This window comes from Globicephala melas, chromosome 8, assembly GCF_963455315.2.
Source record: "Globicephala melas chromosome 8, mGloMel1.2, whole genome shotgun sequence".
Taxonomy (NCBI): domain Eukaryota; kingdom Metazoa; phylum Chordata; class Mammalia; order Artiodactyla; family Delphinidae; genus Globicephala; species Globicephala melas.
Window position 1 is genome coordinate 84,592,389 of NC_083321.1, and position 15,631 is coordinate 84,608,019.

A 15,631-nucleotide genomic window follows, 5' to 3' on the forward strand; every position below is an offset into this window, starting at 1 on the left:
TTTTTGCGTCTATGTTCATTAGTGATATTGGCCTGTAATTTTCTCTTTTTGTGATATCTTTGCCTAGTTTGGGTATCAGGGTGATGGTGGCTTGTAGAATAAGTTTCAGTGTTCCTCCTCTGCTATATTTTGGGAGAGTTTGAGAAGGGTAGGTGTTAGCTCTTCTCTAAATGTTTGGTAGAATTTGCATGTGAAGCCATCTGGCCCTGGGCTTTTGTTTGCTGGAAGATTTTATTTATTTTTTTATTTATTTACTTATTATTTAGTTTGGCTCTGCTTGGTTTATTTGCGGCATGTGGGCTTCTTAGTTGTGGCCTGCATGTGGTATCTAGTTCTGTGAACAGGGGTTGAATCTGGGCCCCCCTGCACTGGGAACACAGAGTCTTACCCACTGCACCCTGTTGGAAGATTTTTAATCACAGTTTCAATTTCAGTGCTTGTGATTGGTCTGTTCATATTTTCTATTTCTTCCTGGTTCAGTCTTGGAAGGTTGTACTTTTCTAAGAATTTGTCCATTTCTTCCAGGTTGTGCATTTTATTGACTTGTAGTAGTCTCTTCTGATCCTTTGTATTTCTCCAGTGTCAGTTGTTACTTCTCGTTTTTCATTTCTAGTTCTGTTGATTTGAGTCTTCTCCCTTTTGTTCCTGATGAGTCTGGCTAATGGTTTATCAATTTTGTTTATCTTCTCAAAGAACCAACTTTTAGTTTGGTTGATCTTTGTTATTATTTCATTTCTTTTTCATTTATTTCTGATCTGATCTTTATGATTTCTTTCCTTCTGCTGACTTGGGTTTTTTGGTGTTGTTTTTTTGTTCTTCTTTCTCTAATTGCTTTAGATGTAAGGTTAGGTTTGAGATTTTTCTTGTTTCTTGAGGTAGGATTGTATTGCTGTAAACTTCTCTCTTAGATCTGCTTTTGCCGCATCCCATAGGTTTTGAGTTGTCATGTTTTCATTGTCATTTGTCTCTAGGTATTTTATTTCCTCTTTGATTTCTTCAGTGATCGCTTGGTTTTTTAGTAGCCTATTGTTTAGCCTCTGCGTGTTTGTATTTTTTACGGTTTTTTTCATGTAATTGATATCTAGTCTCATAGTGCTGTGGTTGGAAAAGATGCTTGATAGGATTTCAGTTTTCTTAAATTTACCGAGGCTTGATTTGTGACCCAAGATGTGATCTATCCTGGAGAATGTTCCATGATCACTTGAGAAGAAAGTGTATTCTCTTGTTTGTGGATGGAATATCCTATAAACATCAATTAAGTCCATCTGGTATAATGTGTCATTTAAAGCTTGTGTTTCCTCATTTACTGTCTGCTTGTATGATCTCTCCATTGATGTAAGTGGGGTGTTAAAGTTCCCTAATATTATTGTGTTACTGTTGATTTCCCCTTTTATGGCTGTTACCATTTGCCTTATGTGTTGAGGTTCTCCTGTGTTGGGTGAATAGATATTTACAATTGTTATGTCTTCTTCTTGGATTGATCCCTTGATTGTTATGTAGTGTCCTTCCTTGTCTCTTGTAATGGTCTTTATTTTAAAGTCTATTTTGTCTGATACGAGTATTGCTACTCCAGTTTTCTTTTGATTTCCATTTGCACAGAATATCTTTTTCCATCCTCTCACTTTCAATCTGTATGTGTCCCTGGGGTCTCTTGTAGACAGCATATATACTGGTCTTGTTTTTGTATCTATTCAGCCAGTCTCTGTCTTTTGGTTGGAGCATTTAATCGATTTACATTTAAGGGAATTATCGATATGTATGTTCCAATTACCATTTTCTTGTTTTGGGTTTGTTTTTGTAGGTGTTTTCCTTGTCTTGTGTTTCCTGCCTAGAGAAGTTCCTTTAGCACTTGTTGTAAAGCTGGTTTGGTGGTGGTGAATTCTCTTAACTTTTGGTTGTCTGTAAAGCTTTTGATTTCTCCGTCAAATCTGAATGAGATCCTTGCTGGGTTGAGTAATCTTGGTTGTAGGTTTTTCCCTTTCATCACTTCAAACATACTTTGCCACTCCCTTCTGGCTTGTAGAGTTTCTGCTGAAAGATCAGCTGTTAACCTTGTGGGGATTCCCTTGTATGTTATTTGTTGCTTTTAATATTTTTTCTTTGTGTGTAATTTTTGTTCATTTGATTAATGTGTGTCTCAATGTGTTTCTCCTTGGGTTTCTCCTGTATGGGGCTCCCTGCACTTCTTGGACTTCATTGACTATTTGCTTTTCCATGATGGAGAAGTTTCCAGCTATAATCTCTTCAAATATTTTCTCAGACCCTTGGGGTTTTTTTTCTTATTCTTCCGGGACCCCTATAATTCGAATGTTGGTGTGCTTAATGTTGTCCCAGAGGTCCCTGAGACTGTCCTCCATATTTTCATTCTTTTTTCTTTATTGTGCTCTGCGGCAGTTATTTCCACCATTCTATCTTCCAGCTCACTTATCCGTTCTTCCGCCTCAGTTATTCTGCTGTTGCTTCCTTCTAGAGTATTTTTAATTCCAATTATTGTGTTGTTCATTACTGATTGTTTGCTCTTTAGTTCTTTTAGGTCCTTATTAAACGTTTCTTGTATTTATTCTATTTCTGAGATTTTGGATCATCTTAACTGTCATTACTCTAATTCTAACTGTCATTACTCTGAATTCAAAGTACCTATTTTAGGTAGTTTGCATATTTCCTCTTCATTTATTGGGTTTTGTTTGTTTTTATCTTGCTCCTTTGCCTGCAGGATATTTCTCTATGTTCTCATTTTGTCTCATTTACAGTATTTAAGGTCTCCTTTCTCTAGGCTGCAGGGTGGTAGTTCCTCTTGCTTCTATTCTCTGCCCCTGATGGTGAGGTTGGTCCAGTGGCTTGTGTAGGCTTCCTGATGGGAGGGACTTGTGCCTGCATTATGGTGGGTAGAGCTGAGTGTTTTCCCTCTGATGAGCAGGGCCGTGTCAGGTGGTGTGTTTTGGGGTGCCTGTGAACTTAGTATGACTTTAGGAAGTCTGTGTACGGGTGGGTTGGTTTGTGTTTCTGTCTTGTTTGTTGTTTGATATGAGGCGTCCAGTGCCGGTTTTTGCTGGCAGTTGGGTGGAGCCCCGTCTTGGATTCAGATAGAGGCCTCCATGAGAGCTCTCTGTGATTAATCTTCCCGGGGGCCGGGAATTCTTTAGTGTTCTGGCATCCTGGACTTGGTGATCCCACCCCAGGGCATCAGGTCTGAGTTCTGGTTGAGGAACCAAGACCCCTCAAGTTCCTTGTCCGGGCAGTAAAGGGGATTGGAAAAAAAAAAAAAAAAGATTAACTAAACCTCAGACAAATGGTAAAAAGTTAAATCAAACAAACAGAAACAGAAAGAAGGAAACACGCACACCCACAAAAGAAATAAAAACAGAACCAAATAAAACAAAAAGCAAGAGAACAACTAGACAAACAAAAGAACCTAAGAATGGAATCAAACAATTAAAAAGAAAACTGAGAAAACACAAAACCAGAAAACAAAACCAAAGCAGAGTACCAAATGAAGAATGAAGCAAAGAAAACAAACCGACAAAAATGATGATTTAAAAAAAAGAGAGAAAGGGGAAAGAAGACAAAACAATAGAAAAGGAACATAGAAATAGAAATACAAAACAATAAAATAGAAAATATATGTACAAAAAAAAGACAAACAAAACCCCAGAGAAATCGTGAAAACAAAATCAAACAAGCAAAAGCAGAAGCAAGGAAACACACATGGAAAAGAAACAAAAACAGAACCAAATAAAACAAAATGCAAGAGAACAACCAGAAAAATCGAACTCAAAAATGAAATCAAACAATTAGAATCAAAACTAACAAAAACACAAAACCTAAAAACAAAACCAAAGCAGTGTGCCAGCTCAAGAATCAGGCAAGGAAACAGAACAAACTGATAAACATGATTGAAAAATAATAATAATAAAATAAAATAAAAAGGGAGAAATAACAGAACAACAGAAAAGCAAAGAAGAAATGGAAATATTAAAAAAATAAAAATATATTAAAGAAAAAGAAGAAAAAAGGTAAAAGAACACAGAATAACAGAAAACAAAATAAAAATATATGAGAAAGTAAAAGTAAAAAATGCTGTGAAACATGAAGATTCCAAAAGACAAAAAAAAAAAAACTAACTAAAACAACAACAAACAAATAAGGTAAAGAAAAGAAAACCAAAAAAACAGCCAGAACCAACAACAGAATGAATCAAAACATAATAAAATTAATAGTAGTAATTGTTTCCCTGGGGTAAGTGTCTTTGCACACACCGTGAGCCACAGCCCACCTCTGCCTCCCCAAGAGGCCCTCGTTTTGCCTCTGGGCCAGTCTCTGGACCTACTGTGGGCCCTGTGGGAACCACTCAGACTCTGATCTGGCCCAGTTCCTACGTGTGCTTGGCCCCAAAGTCCACAGCTGCCAGAGCTAGACCGTTTTCATTTGTGGGAACACTCATTGTCTACTCATATATACCATAGATGCAGGGTCTACCTAGCTGATCGTGGGATTTAATCTGCAGCTTGTACAGCTGACGGAAAGATTTTTGATCTTCTTCCTTAGTCACCTCATCCCTGGGTTCAGCTTTGGTTTTATCCCAACCTCTGCATGTGGTTCACCCACAGAGTCTGGTTCTGAGACTGCCCTGGAGCTGTTGGGTGTGCCCCAGTGAGGACAGGGGTGGTATGACTGCTTGGATCACGGGATGGCTCCAAATGTGCAGGGAAGCCGGTGGCCACAGGCGCAAGAGATATGGCCCTTGTGAGGGCCTTTTCTGGCGCCCAGCATAAGGCACGTTGAGTATTGCCCCTTCTTTAAGTTATAATAACTTCTGTTGGAGAGCACCATAAGCCAGTGTTCTAAAGAGAAAAGTTAGTGGCTAGAAGAATTTGTTCCTGTAGGTAATCAAATATACCAGAAATTTTGTTGAGAAGACTTATTTTTCTCACTGACATCTTTTTTTTCAATCCTCTAAAGAATTATATATGAAACGTGTTATAACTATAGAGCTCTGTTTAGCTAATTTTATTACTCTTATTATTGCAGTTATTATCAGCAACATTAAATGATTTCCTGTTTGCTGTATTTTCTCACTTTAGGTAAAGATGCAGCCAGATGTCTGCAATATTTTATACAGGAATATTTTTTCCTTTGCCTATTAACTATTATTGATATATATTATAGGGTTCAAAGATTCTTTACTTGATGAGAACTCCAGAATTTGTTGTTTATAGACTGTGTTGGTGTAAATTTTCTGTAATGTCACATAGCATTTATCCTTTTCAAAGTACTTTTATCAAGATTATCACACTTGATTAATCAATTTATGTAATAAGTAGAAGCCATTAAAGTTATCTGACAGTTGAAAAGCTTTACTGTGGAGAAGCTAGGTAGGTGACTTGGTTAAGGTCATGTACCTAATTAGTAGGTTAAAAAAAAACACCTCAGGTTTCTGTATCAGGACCTGATATGCAGAGGTCTTTTGGTATTATTTAGGAGTTCATTCTTTTTCTTTCCTTCAGATTTTACATTAATATATCTTCTCAGCCTGATTGCCTTGAGCATTATCTGCAATCAGAAGGGAGTAATATTACATTATGATACCTTGAATTTATTTCTGTTTCTTTTCCTAACTCACTGTATATTTTGGTACAAAATCACTATAATTCTGTAAGCTTTACTTTTCCTTTTTAGCAGTTTAACTACTTGGGAAAAATGTTTGCTGATGTCTACTAAGCTGAATGTATACCTACCCTGTGTCCCCCACTTCCTCTTCTAGGTATATACCCAAGAGAAATGCCTACATGTTTACCAAAAGATGTTCATAAAGCAGCACTATTTATAATCATCAGATTTGGAAATAACTCAAAGTGTAGAATGGATAAGTTTTGTGTTTAATACAATTAAATATTACAGTTGACCCTTGAACGTAATGGGAGTTAGGGGTGCCAACCCCCATGCAGTGGAAAATGCAAGTATAATTTCACAGTTGACCCTCTGTGTTTGTAGTACCTCGTCTGCAGATTCAACTAACCACGATCATGTAGTACTGTAGTATGTATTCATTGAAAAAACTTCACATATAAGTGGACCCACATAGTTCAAACCTGTGTTGTTCAAGGGTCAACTATATATAGTTTTGAAAGAATTATTGCTACACGCAATAATAAGGACAGATTTCAAATATTGAGTGAAGGAAGCCAGACACAAAAGAGTAAATACTATAGTATTCTATTTACATAAAGTTGTTGTTTTTGTTTTTTTTTTTAAGTAAAACTAACGTTTGGGATAAGAGGGTGGTGGGATTACCCTTGGGGGAAAATAGGGGTTGTTGCTGGAAATGAGCATGGGGGCAGGTTTCTAGAGAACTTGGGAGTGTTCTTTTTTTTTTTTTCTTTTTAAACATCTTTATTGGAGTATAATTGCTTTACAATGGTATGTTAGTTTCAGCTTCACAACAAAATGAATCAGTTATATATACACAAATGTTCCCATATCTCTTCCCGCTTGCGTCTCCCTCCCTCCCACCCTCCCTATCCCACCCCTCCAGGCGGTCACAAAGCACCGAGCTGATCTCCCTGTGCTATGCAGCTGCTTCCCACTAGCTATCTACCTTACGTTTGGTAGTGTATATATGTCCATGCCTCTTTATCGCTTTGTCACCGTTTACCCTTCCCTCTCCCCATAGCCTCAAGTCCATTCTCTAGTAAGTCTGTGTCTTTATTCCTGTTTCACCCCTAGGTTTTTCATGACATTTTTTTTTTCTTAAATTCCATATATATGTGTTAGCATACGGTATTTGTCTCTCTCTTTCTGACTTCACTCTGTATGACAGACTCTAGGTCCATCCACCTCATTACAAATAGCTCAATTTCGTCTCTTTTTATGGCTGAGTAATATTCCATTGTATATATGTGCCACATCTTCTTTATCCATTCATCCGATGATGGACACTTAGGTTGTTTCCATCTCTGGGCTATTGTAAATAGAGCTGCAATGAACATTTTCGTACATGACTCTTTTTGAATTATGGTTTTCTCAGGGTATATGCCCAGTAGTGGGATTGCTGGGTCATAATGGTAGTTCTATTTGTAGCTTTTTAAGGAACCTCCATACTGTTCTCCACAGTGGTTGTATCAATTTACATTCCCACCAACAGTGCAAGAGGGTTCTCTTTTCTCCACACCCTCTCCAGCATTTATTGTTTCTAGATTTTTTGATGATGGCCATTCTGACTGGTGTGAGATGATATCTCATTGTAGTTTTGATTTGCATTTCTCTAATGATTAGTGATGTTGAGCATTCTTTCATGTGTTTGTTGGCACTCTGTATATCTTCTTTGGAGAAATGTCTATTTAGGTCTTCTGCCCATTTTTAGATTGGGTTGTTTGTTCTTTTGTTATTAAGCTGCATGAGCTGCTTATAAATTTTGGAGATTAATCCTTTGTCAGTTGCTTCATTTGCAAAATATTTTCTCCCATTCTGAGGGTTGTCTTTTGGTCTTCTTTATAGTTTCCTTTGCTGTGCAAAAGCTTTTAAGTTTCATTAGGTCCCATTTGTTTACTTTTGTTTTTATTTCCATTTCTCTAGGAGGTGGGTCAAAAAGGACCTTGCTGTGATTTATGTCATAGAGTGTTCTGCCTATGTTTTCCTCTAAGAGTTTGATAGTTTCTGGCCTTACATTTAGGTCTTTAATCCATTTTGAGCTTATTTTTGTGTATGGTGTTAGGGAGTGATCTAATCTCATACTTTTACATGTCCTGTCCAGTTTTCCCAGCACCACTTATTGAATAGGCTGTCCTTTCTCCACTGTACATTCCTGCCTCCTTTATCAAAGATAAAGTGACCATATGTGCGTGGGTTTATCTCTGGGCTTTCTATCCTGTTCCATTGATCTATATTTCTGTTTTTGTGCCAGTACCATACTGTCTTGATTACTGTAGCTTTGTAGTATAGTCTGAAGTCAGGAAGCCTGATTCCTCCAGCTCCATTTTTCGTTCTCAAGATTGCTTTGGCTATTCGGGGTCTTTTGTGTTTCCATACAAATTGTGAGATTTTTTGTTCTAGTTCTGTAAAAAATGCCAGTGGTAATTTCATAGGGATTGCATTGAATCTGTAGATTGCTTTGGGTAGTAGAGTCATTTTCACAATGTTGATTCTTCCAATCCAAGAACATGGTATATCTCTCCATCTATTTGTATCATTTTTAATTTCTTTCATCAGTGTCTTATAATTTTCTGCATACAGGTCTTTTGTCTCCTTAGGTAGGTTTATTCCTAGGTATTTTATTCTTTTTGTTGCAATGGTAAATGGGAGTGTTTTCTTGATTTCACGTTCAGATTTTTCATCCTTAGTGTATAGGAATGCCAGAGATTTCTGTGCATTAATTTTGTATCCTGCTACTTTACCAAATTCATTGATTAGCTCTAGTAGTTTTCTGGTAACATCTTTAGGATTCTGTATGTATAGTATCATGTCATCTGCAAACAGTGACAGCTTTACTTCTTCTTTTCCGATCTGGATTCCTTTTATTTCCTTTTCTTCTCTGATTGCTGTGGCTAAAACTTCCAAAACTATGTTGAATAAGAGTGGTGAGAGTGGGCAACCTTGTCTTGTTCCTGATCTTAGTGGAAATGCTTTCAGTTTTTCACCATTGAGGATGATGTTGGCTGTGGGTTTGTCATATATGGCCTTTATTATGTTGAGGAAAGCTCCCTCTATGCCTACTTTCTGCAGGGTTTTTATCATAAATGGGTGTTGAATTTTGTCAAAAGCTTTCTCTGCATCTATTGAGATGATCATATGGTTTTTCTCCTTCAGTTTGTTAATATGGTGTATCACGTTGATTGATTTGCGTATATTGAAGAATCCTTGCATTCCTGGAATAAACCCCACTTGATCATGGTGTATGATCCGTTTAATGTGCTGTTGGATTCTGTTTGCTAGTATTTTGTTGAGGATCTTTGCATCTATGTTCATCAGTGATATTGGCCTGTAGTTCTCTTTCTTTGTGACATCCTTGTCTGGTTTTGGTGTCAGGGTGATGGTGGCCTCGTAGAATGAGTTTGGGAGTGTTCCTCCCTCTGCTATATTTTGGAAGAGTCTGAGAAGGATAGGTGATAGCTCTTCTCTAAATGTTTGATAGAATTCGCCTGTGAAGCCATCTGGTCCTGGGCTTTTGCTTGTTGGAAGATTTTTAATCACAGTTTCAATTTCAGTGCTTGTGATTGGTCTGTTCATATTTTCTATTTCTTCCTGATTCAGTCCTGGCAGGTTGTGCCTTTCTAAGAATTTGTCTATTTCTTCCAAGTTGTCCATTTTATTGGCATAGAGTTGCTTGTAGTAATCTCTCATGATCTTTTGTATTTCTGCAGTGTCAGTTGTTACTTCTCCTTTTTCATTTCTAATTCTATTGATTTGAGTCTTCTCCCTTTTTTTCTTGATGAGTCTGGCTAATGGTTTATCAATTTTGTTTATCCTTTCAAAGAACCAGCTTTTAGTTTTATTGATCTTTGCTATCGTTTCCTTCATTTCTTTTTCATTTATTTCTGATCTGATTTTTATGATTTCTTTCCTCCTGCTAACTTTGGGGTTTTTTTGTTCTTCTTTCTCTAATTGGTTTAGGTGCAAGGTTAGGTTGTTTATTCGAGATGTTTCCTGTTTCTTAAGGTAGGACTGTATTGCTATAAACTTCCCTCTTAGAACTGCTTTTGCTGCATCCCATAGATTTTGAGTCGTCGTGTCTCCATTGTCATTTGTTTCTAGGTATTTTTTGATTTCCCCTTTGATTTCTTCAGTGATCACTTCATTATTAAGTAGTGTATTGTTTAGCCTCCATGTGTTTGTATTTTTTACAGATCTTCTCCTGTAATTGATATCGAGTCTCATAGCGTTGTGGTCGGAAAAGCTACTTGATACAATTTCAATTTTCTTAAATTTACCAAGGCTTGATTTGTGACCCAAGATATGATCTATCCTGGAGAATGTTCCATGAGCACTTGAGAAAAATGTGTATTCTGTTGGTTTTGGATGGAATGTCCTATAAATATCAATTAACTCCATCTCGTTTAATGTATCATTTAAAGCTTGTGTTTCCTTATTTATTTTCATTTTGGATGATCTGTCCATGGGTGAAAGTGGGGTGTTAAAGTCCCCTACTATGAATGTGTTACTGTCGATTTCCCCTTTTATGGTTGTCAGTATTTGCCTTATGTATTGAGGTGCACCTATGTTGGGTGCATAAATATTTACAATTGTTATATCTTCCTCTTGGATCGATCCCTTGATCATTATGTAGTGTCCTTCTTTGTCTCTTCTAATAGTCTTTATTTTAAAGTCTATTTTGTCTGATATGAGAATTGCTACTCCAGCTTTTTTTTGGTTTCCATTTGCATGAAATACCTTTTTCCATCCCCTTACTTTCAGTCTGTATGTGTCTCTAGGTCTGAAGTGGGTCTCTTGTAGACAGCAAATATATGGGTCTTGTTTTTGTATCCATTCAGCCAATCTGTGTCTTTTGGTGGGAGCATTTAGTCCATTTACATTTAAGGTAATTATCGATATGTGTGTTCCCATTCCCATTTTCTTAATTGTTTTGGGTTTGTTGTTGTAGGTCTTTTCCTTCTTTTGTGTTTCTTGCCTAGAGAAGTTCCTTTAGCAGTTGTTGTAGAGCTGGTTTGGTGGTGCTGAACTCTCTCAGCTTTTGCTTGTCTCTAAAGGTTTTAATTTCTCCATCAAATCTGAATGAGATCCTTGCTGGGTAGAGTAATCTTGGTTGCAGGTTTTTCTCCTTCAACACTTTCAATATGTCCTGCCACTCCCTTCTGGCTTGCAGAGTTTCTGCTGAAAGATCAGCTGTTAACCTTATGGGGATTCCCTTGTGTGTTATTTGTTGTTTTTCCCTTGCTGCTTTTAATATGTTTTCTTTGTATTTAATTTTTGACAGTTTGATTAATATGTGTCTTGGCGTGTTTCTCCTTGGATTTATCCTGTATGGGACTCTCTGTGCTTCCTGGACTTGATTAACTATTTCCTTTCCCATATTAGGGAAGTTTTCAACTATAATCTCTTCAAATATTTTCTCAGTCCCTTTCTTTTTCTCTTCTTCTTCCGGAACCCCTATAATTCGAATGTTGGTGCGTTTAATGTTGTCCCAGAGGTCTCTGAGACTGTCCTCAGTTCTTTTCATTCTTTTTTCTTTATTCTGCTCTGCAGTAGTTATTTCCACTATTTTATCTTCCAGGTCACTTATCCGTTCTTCTGCCTCAGTTATTCTGCTTTTGATCCCATCTAGAGTACTTTTAATTTCATTTATTGTGTTGTTCATCGTTGCTTGTTTCATCTTTAGTTCTTCTAGGTCCTTGTTAACTGATTCTTGCATTCTATTGTCCATTCTATCTCCAAGATTTCGGATCAACCTTACTATCATTATTCTGAATTCTTTTTCAGGTAGACTGCCTATTTCCTCTTCATTTGTTAGGTCTGATGGGTTTTTATCTTGCTCCTTCATCTGCGGTGTGTTTTTCTGTCTTTTCATTTTGCTTATCTTACTGTGTTTGGGGTCTCCTTTTTTGCAGGCTGAAGGTTCGTAGTTCCTGTTGTTTTTTGTGTCTGTCCCCAGTGGCTAAGGTTGGTTCAGTGGGTTGTGTAGGCTTCCTGGTGGAGGGTACTAGTGCCTGTGTTCTGGTGGATGAGGCTGGATCTTTTCTTTCTGGTGGGCAGGTCCACGTCTGGTGGTGTGTTTTGGGGTGTCTGTAGACTTATTATGATTTTGGGCAGCCTCTCTGCTAATGGGTGGGGTTGTGTTCCTGACTTGCTAGTTGTTTGGCATAGGATGTCCAGCACTGTAGCTTGCTGGTCGTTGAGTGAAGCTGGGTGCTGGCGTTGTGATGGAGATCTCTCGGAGATTTTTGCTGTTTGATATTATGTGCAGCTGGGAGGCCTCTTGTGGACCAGTGTCCTGAAGTTGGCTCTCCCACCTCAGAGGCACAGCACTGACTCCTGGCTGCAGCACCAAGAGCCTTTCATCCACAGGGCTCCTTAATTTGGGATGATTCGTTGTCTATTCAGGTATTCCACAGATGCAGGGTATATCAAGTTGATTGTGGAGCTTTAATCCGCTGCTTCTGAGGCTGCTGGGAGGGATTTCCCTTTCTCTTTTTTGTTCTCACAGTTCCCAGGGGCTCAGCTTTGGATTTGGCCCCGCCTGTGCGTGTAGGTCGCCGGAGGGCGTCTGTTCTTTGCTCAGACAGGACGGGGTTAAAGGAGCCGCTGATTCGGAGGCTCTGGCTCACTCAGGCCCGGGGGTAGGGAGGGTCACGGAGTGTGGGCGGGCCTGCAGCGGCAGAGGCCGGCCTGACGTTGCAGCCTGAGGCGCGCCATGCGTTCTCCCGGGGGAGTTGTCCCTGGATCCCGCGACCCTGGCAGTGGCGGGCTGCACAGGCTCCCCGGAAGGGCGTGTGGCTAGTGACCTGTGTTCGCACACAGGCCTCCTGGTGGCGGCAGCAGCGGCCCTAGCGTCTCATGTCTGTCTCTGGGCTCCGCACTTTTAGCCGCGGCTCGCGCCCGTCCCTGGAGCTCTCTCAAGCAGCGTTCTTAATCCCCTCTCCTGGTGCACCAGGAAACAAAGAGGGACGTAAAAGTCTCTTGCCTCTTCGGCAGGTCCAGACTTTTCTAGCAGCGGTGCACTAACGCCCTGCAGGCTGTGTTCACGCCGCCAACCTCAGGCCGCTCCGCTCCGACAAAAGCCGGAGCCTCAGCTTCCAGTCCCGCCCGCCCTGGCGGGCGAGCAGACAAGCCTCTCGGCTGGCGAGTTCCGGTCGGCCCGATCCTCTGCGCTGGAATCTGTCCGCTTTGCCCTCCGCACCCCTGTTGCTGTGCTCTCCTCCGCGGCTCCCACGCTCCCCCACTCCGCCTCCCGAAGTCTCCACCCGCGAAGGGGCTTCCTAGTGTGTGGACACTTTTCCTCCTTCACAGCTCTCTCCCGCTGGTGCAGGACCCGTCCCTATCCTTTTGTCTCTGTTTAGTTTTTTCTTTTGCCCTACCCAGGTACGTGGGGGGTTCCTTGCCTTTTGGGAGGTCTGAGGTCTTCTGCCAGCGTTCAGTAGGTGCTCCGTAGGAGTTGTTCCACGCGTAGATGTATTTCTGGTGTATCTGTGGGGAGGAAGGTGATCTCCGCATCTTACTCTTCCGCCATCTTCCCGGAAGTCCGGGAGTGTTCTGATTTCTCATTTTGTGTGGTGGATTCTTGGGGGTGTTCTCTGTGAAAATTCATCAAGCTGTATGCTTATGATTTCTGCAGGTTCCTGAATTTATGTCATACTTCAATTAAAAAAAGGTTCTTTTAAAAAGTGAAGTGGTAGACTGGATCTTTATATGTATTTTTAACGTAGATGTTTTAATTTTTGGATTTAGGAATATACAGGGTATTATAGATAACTCTTGTAACTCTAGAAGTATTAAGAACCTTAGTCCCTAGGGTCATCCATGTTTTATGAAAGCTATGAAAGAAAATAATTTATATTCCTCAAATGCACATTTCTTTTAAAAATCCCCTTGTTTTGAGAAGTATGATATTTTAGCCCCTAAAACTTAATATACACTTTCTCCCAAATGAGAAAATCAATGTTCTTTTAATTCTCATGCAAATTAAAAAATAAAATGCATATTTTCTAAAAGGGGCACAGTAATCATTGTGCTGCTCAGAGATTTGAAACCTTTCTACGCCAGTGAATTTTCTGGTTTCTACACTAAATTTATGAGGTGGTTTTAGAATGTTGTATAGGTTTCTACTGTTCATACCCTCTGAGATGGTAGTGAGAACTATTGAATTGGACTTTATTTAGAATAGGGAACACAAGGGTAATGAAACAGACATTAGTATGAATGGTCCCTATGTGTAATTACTGTAACTTCACAAATTGAAATAATAACTGACACAGAAATTGAGAAATATTCAGAACTTGAAGGATCCTAATCAAAGAAGTGATTATCTTCCCATGAGTAGGCTTTTTTCATTTAGTTTACCTCGTTCTTGCCCTAGACTCTGATTATCCATGCATGTCTTATGTGAATTAAGTATTTACTTCTTTCCTTTTGCTACCTGCAGATAAACATCAACTTGACAGGTACTTGCTGAACATCTGTCATGTACCTGCTCCAGTAGTAAGAGTTTACAGTGTTAATGAGGAGGAAGTAGACTCTTTTTGTTAATATAGCCTCATTTTATCTTTACTTGAGGGAGTAAATTTCATCTCAATTGTTAAGCTTGGAAAATGCTGCAGAAATAGTGCATGCATGATCCAAAAGTTCCAGTATCAAGAAACATATTGCTTTTCTGTCTTTGAACTGTAAGATAATCACTGCTAGAATTAAGAACAATTGTTTTATTTTACTTATCTTGATTTTCAGCTGTGTACATCAGTTTTTCCCTTTACTACAGACACATTTGATTTTGATTTTGTAAAGTCATCTCATTTCGTTCAGTTGGGAATGATATATACTCTCAATCTTAACCATTTATTTATATTAGTGCAGCTTTTTTTGAAAAGTAGAAAGTATATTGTCAGAGAGCTTCAGCCATCATTGAATTGCTTTTAACATGAGTCTTATCTAAATTGTAAACACAACTGCTGTTGATTGCTGCCTCCTGGCATACATCCAACCCTAAGATTTTTGCCCTTCTCCATACAGCTGTTACATGGTATTTTTGTGGTGTTCCTTTGAGGATAACAGAAAGTGAAAGAAGGAAGAAAAATACTGAGTCATCTCTAAGTAAAAGAAAAAGTTAAGATTGACTGATCCTGTAGTCTGCACTGTAAATTCATCAGTAATGTTAGATTATAGATTTGGGGTTTAAGGTCAGCTTTTATCATTAACTGCCAGGTGGTTAGAGCTCTCCCAAAAGAGCATGAGATTTGGAAATAGAAGAGCCAGTTTCAGTTCTTGCTAGTAAGCTTTGGAATCCATGGCAATCATCTTTCCCCTGAGCCTCAGTTCCTCTTCTGTAGAAGAACAGCAGTGATGTTGTCTGCATTGTCAACCTCTTGTGAAGATAATAAATGTGTAAGGGTTTGGTGAGCTATGAATCACTCTAATGTTACTATATGTTGCCTTTTTAGACACACTTCTGCCTAAATTCTGAACTACCCAGAATCTAAACCGGTGGTTAAATCAGGACTGGAGTGTGTTGAATACAGATTACTGAAAGATGTCTCAGAATGCACATACCTAGCTTCTTTCCTCCTCACCTTCCTCCCATCAGAATCTCTGGGGAAGAGGGTTTATTTGCATGTATTCATGCAGTATATGTGTATATAATTAAGATACTACCACCACCCTATTAAGAGCCAGTGGCCTAAATCCAGATATGCACCTTTACTTGCTTACAACCCTCAGGTGCTAATAATAAGCCTTTTCCACTTTTTGGTTTGGCTTATGTCACTATGGTAGAATGTCGTTCTACTAGAAATACTTGGATAAATGCAAGCTCAGTCTCTTGAGTCAATTTGTAACCTGGCATGAGCAGTGTAATTCTCCCTTGGCATGTTTGATTGTATGCAGGTTGGCATCAGAGAAAGATCTCCTTTTATTCTTGCCCTGAAACGTTATGAATAACAATGCTGGGTGTAAGGGAATGAGAGTATGAGAG

At 39.0% G+C, this 15,631-nt stretch overlaps 1 protein-coding gene across 2 annotated transcripts in view; it reads left to right on the forward strand.

Moving 5' to 3' along the window:
• Nucleotides 1–15,631, forward strand: part of DDX10 (DEAD-box helicase 10) — a 296,493-nt gene that overhangs the window by 200,296 nt on the left and 80,566 nt on the right. The window lies entirely within an intron of this gene.